Source organism: Leguminivora glycinivorella, chromosome 3 (genome assembly GCF_023078275.1).
Source record: "Leguminivora glycinivorella isolate SPB_JAAS2020 chromosome 3, LegGlyc_1.1, whole genome shotgun sequence".
NCBI classification, from domain to species: Eukaryota; Metazoa; Arthropoda; class Insecta; order Lepidoptera; family Tortricidae; genus Leguminivora; species Leguminivora glycinivorella.
This window is the reverse complement of record NC_062973.1, coordinates 7,787,563-7,792,724: the sequence shown is the minus strand read 5'-3', so window position 1 is coordinate 7,792,724 and position 5,162 is coordinate 7,787,563. Positions and strand designations below refer to the sequence as shown.

At 38.5% G+C, this 5,162-nt stretch overlaps 1 long non-coding RNA gene across 1 annotated transcript; it reads left to right on the top strand.

Annotated features, from left to right (window-relative positions):
- Window positions 1–1,023: 1,023 nt before the first annotated feature.
- LOC125224588 lies at window positions 1,024–4,244 on the top strand. The gene is made up of 3 exons (XR_007176888.1): window positions 1,024–1,196; window positions 3,946–4,136; window positions 4,216–4,244. It is a non-coding gene; the product is annotated as an uncharacterized LOC125224588 (long non-coding RNA).
- Window positions 4,245–5,162: the final 918 nt, after the last annotated feature.

The window sequence follows — 5,162 nt, the reverse complement described above, 5'->3', positions numbered from 1 at the left end:
CTGAAAGTTTTTTGTGAATTAAAAAAAAGTATTCAAAATACAAACACGATTATATTTTTCCTGTAATATATAGCATAAAACCAATGTTTACTAAAATTTTCATAATTTTTCGTTGGTAAACTTCCGAGATAAGGGAACGGTATTTTTTTTTACATTTTCCTTCAAAATTCTTTTTTTTTCCACAACAAAAAAATTATAAAAAATAGCTTATTTACGTTCAATTTGAGCTCTTTCCAACGATACCCCACTTGACCTAGTAACTTGAAATTTACAGTTTGCCCCCCTTTCATTTTGGCCATTTTCTAGAATTAAAATTAATATATTTAAAAAAGTTATACTTTCTATTTGTAGAGGTTTACAATGTTCACAACTATTCCAAATTTCAAGTTGATAGCATTAGTAGTTCTCGAGATATTTAGGAATGTGACAGACGGACAGACAGACGGACAGAGTCGCACCATAAGGGTTCCTGTTGTACCTTTTTGGTACGGAACCCTAAAAAGATTTTTATACATTCTAACAAGTCAAGTGGATTTTCTGTATTCGGCACATAATATTAATAAAATATTCAGTCTCGCAGTTAATTCATTCTCAAGAATACTTGATCCCAAAATAACAAATAAGTCTTAATCAGATCAATCTCATTGATAAGTGAAGGTGAGTTACGAACTGTTTTTGTATCCTACGTACCTACATACCTTTGAACTAGCTAATAATAAAATATGTGTAATTTTAGATACCTTATCAGTGTAAGTCGAGGCGACATACATCAATAAGCCAGTTGTTGCCAACCGTTGACGAGAAATGAAGTTGATGCGGGCGGACCTAAGACAAATTAAGTGGTGTGATTTGCTGTGGCACTGGGCTCATTTTGCATATTGCCATTTGGACAGCGGATTCGTAGATCAATCTCATTGATAAGTGAAGGTGAGTTACGAACTGTTTTTGTATCCTACGTACCTAATACCTTTGAACTAGCTAATAAAAAAATATGTGTAATTTTAGATACCTTATCAGTGTAAGTCGAGGCGACATACATCAATAAGCCAGTTGTTGCCAACCGTTGACGAGAAATGAAGTTGATGTGGGCGGACCTAAGACAAATTAAGTGGTGTGATTTGCTGTGGCACTGGGCTCATTTTGCATATTGCCATTTGGACAGCGGATTCGTAGATCAATCTCATTGATAAGTGAAGGTGAGTTACGAACTGTTTTTGTATCCTACGTACCAACATACCTTTGAACTAGCTAATAATAAAATATGTGTAATTTTAGATACCTTATCAGTGTAAGTCGAGGCGACATACATCAATAAGCCAGTTGTTGCCAACCGTTGATGAGAAATGAAGGTGATGCGGGCGGACCTAAGACAAATTAAGTGGTGTTATTTGCTGTGGCACTGGGCTCATTTTGCATATTGCCATTTGGACAGCGGATTCGTAGATCAATCTCATTGATAAGTGAAGGTGAGTTACGAACTGTTTTTGTATCCTACGTACCTACATACCTTTGAACTAGCTAATAATAAAATATGTGTAATTTTAGATACCTTATCAGTGTAAGTCGAGGCGACATACATCAATAAGCCAGTTGTTGCCAACCGTTGATGAGAAATGAAGGTGATGCGGGCGGACCTAAGACAAATTAAGTGGTGTGATTTGCTGTGGCACTGGGCTCATTTTGCATATTGCCATTTGGACAGCGGATTCGTAGATCAATCTCATTGATAAGTGAAGGTGAGTTACGAACTGTTTTTGTATCCTACGTACCAACATACCTTTGAACTAGCTAATAATAAAATATGTGTAATTTTAGATACCTTATCAGTGTAAGTCGAGGCGACATACATCAATAAGCCAGTTGTTGCCAACCGTTGATGAGAAATGAAGGTGATGCGGGCGGACCTAAGACAAATTAAGTGATGTGATTTGCTGTGGCACTGGGCTCATTTTGCATATTGCCATTTGGACAGCGGATTCGTAGATCAATCTCATTGATAAGTGAAGGTGAGTTACGAACTGTTTTTGTATCCTACGTACCTACATACCTTTGAACTAGCTAATAATAAAATATGTGTAATTTTAGATACCTTATCAGTGTAAGTCGAGGCGACATACATCAATAAGCCAGTTGTTGCCAACCGTTGATGAGGGCGGATCTAAGACAAATTAAGTGGTGTGATTTTCTGTGGCACTGGGCTCATTTTGCATATTGCCATTTGGACAGCGGATTCGTAGATCAATCTCATTGATAAGTGAAGGTGAGTTACGAACTGTTTTTGTATCCTACGTACCAACATACCTTTGAACTAGCTAATAATAAAATATGTGTAATTTTAGATACCTTATCAGTGTAAGTCGAGGCGACATACATCAATAAGCCAGTTGTTGCCAACCGTTGATGAGAAATGAAGGTGATGCGGGCGGACCTAAGACAAATTAAGTGATGTGATTTGCTGTGGCACTGGGCTCATTTTGCATATTGCCATTTGGACAGCGGATTCGTAGATCAATCTCATTGATAAGTGAAGGTGAGTTACGAACTGTTTTTGTATCCTACGTACCTACATACCTTTGAACTAGCTAATAATAAAATATGTGTAATTTTAGATACCTTATCAGTGTAAGTCGAGGCGACATACATCAATAAGCCAGTTGTTGCCAACCGTTGATGAGAAATGAAGGTGATGCGGGCGGACCTAAGACAAATTAAGTGATGCGATTTGCTGTGGCACTGGGCTCATTTTGCCTATTGCCATTTGGACAGCGGATTCGTAGATCAATCTCATTGATAAGTGAAGGTGAGTTACGAACTGTTTTTGTATCCTACGTACCTACATACCTTTGAACTAGCTAATAATAAAATATGTGTAATTTTAGATACCTTATCAGTGTAAGTCGAGGCGACATACATCAATAAGCCAGTTGTTGCCAACCGTTGATGAGAAATGAAGGTGATGCGGGCGGACCTAAGACAAATTAAGTGATGCGATTTGCTGTGGCACTGGGCTCATTTTGCATATTGCCATTTGGACAGCGGATTCGTAGATCAATCTCATTGATAAGTGAAGGTGAGTTACGAACTGTTTTTGTATCCTACGTACCTACATACCTTTGAACTAGCTAATAATAAAATATGTGTAATTTTAGATACCTTATCAGTGTAAGTCGAGGCGACATACATCAATAAGCCAGTTGTTGCCAACCGTTGATGAGAAATGAAGGTGATGCGGGCGGACCTAAGACAAATTAAGTGATGCGATTTGCTGTGGCACTGGGCTCATTTTGCATATTGCCATTTGGACAGCGGATTCGTAGATCAATCTCATTGATAAGTGAAGGTGAGTTACGAACTGTTTTTGTATCCTACGTACCAACATACCTTTGAACTAGCTAAAATAATAAAATATGTGTAATTTTAGATACCTTATCAGTGTAAGTCGAGGCGACATACATCAATAAGCCAGTTGTTGCCAACCGTTGATGAGAAATGAAGGTGATGCGGGCGGACCTAAGACAAATTAAGTGATGTGATTTGCTGTGGCACTGGGCTCATTTTGCATATTGCCATTTGGACAGCGGATTCGTAGATCAATCTCATTGATAAGTGAAGGTGAGTTACGAACTGTTTTTGTATCCTACGTACCTACATACCTTTGAACTAGCTAATAATAAAATATGTGTAATTTTAGATACCTTATCAGTGTAAGTCGAGGCGACATACATCAATAAGCCAGTTGTTGCCAACCGTTGATGAGGGCGGATCTAAGACAAATTAAGTGGTGTGATTTGCTGTGGCACTGGGCTCATTTTGCATATTGCCATTTGGACAGCGGATTCGTAGATCAATCTCATTGATAAGTGAAGGTGAGTTACGAACTGTTTTTGTATCCTACGTACCTACATACCTTTGAACTAGCTAATAATAAAATATGTGTAATTTTAGATACCTTATCAGTGTAAGTCGAGGCGACATACATCAATAAGCCAGTTGTTGCCAACCGTTGACGAGAAATGAAGTTGATGCGGGCGGACCTAAGACAAATTAAGTGGTGCGATTTGCTGTGGCACTGGGCTCATTTTGCATATTGCCATTTGGACAGCGGATTCGTAGATCAATCTCATTGATAAGTGAAGGTGAGTTACGAACTGTTTTTGTATCCTACGTACCTACATACCTTTGAACTAGCTAATAATAAAATATGTGTAATTTTAGATACCTTATCAGTGTAAGTCGAGGCGACATACATCAATAAGCCAGTTGTTGCCAACCGTTGATGAGAAATGAAGGTGATGCGGGCGGACCTAAGACAAATTAATTGATGTGATTTGCTGTGGCACTGGGCTCATTTTGCATATTGCCATTTGGACAGCGGATTCGTAGATCAATCTCATTGATAAGTGAAGGTGAGTTACGAACTGTTTTTGTATCCTACGTACCAACATACCTTTGAACTAGCTAAAATAATAAAATATGTGTAATTTTAGATACCTTATCAGTGTAAGTCGAGGCGACATACATCAATAAGCCAGTTGTTGCCAACCGTTGATGAGAAATGAAGGTGATGCGGGCGGACCTAAGACAAATTAAGTGATGTGATTTGCTGTGGCACTGGGCTCATTTTGCATATTGCCATTTGGACAGCGGATTCGTAGATCAATCTCATTGATAAGTGAAGGTGAGTTACGAACTGTTTTTGTATCCTACGTACCTACATACCTTTGAACTAGCTAATAATAAAATATGTGTAATTTTAGATACCTTATCAGTGTAAGTCGAGGCGACATACATCAATAAGCCAGTTGTTGCCAACCGTTGATGAGAAATGAAGGTGATGCGGGCGGACCTAAGACAAATTAAGTGATGCGATTTGCTGTGGCACTGGGCTCATTTTGCATATTGCCATTTGGACAGCGGATTCGTAGATCAATCTCATTGATAAGTGAAGGTGAGTTACGAACTGTTTTTGTATCCTACGTACCTACATACCTTTGAACTAGCTAATAATAAAATATGTGTAATTTTAGATACCTTATCAGTGTAAGTCGAGGCGACATACATCAATAAGCCAGTTGTTGCCAACCGTTGATGAGAAATGAAGGTGATGCGGGCGGACCTAAGACAAATTAAGTGATGCGATTTGCTGTGGCACTGGGCTCATT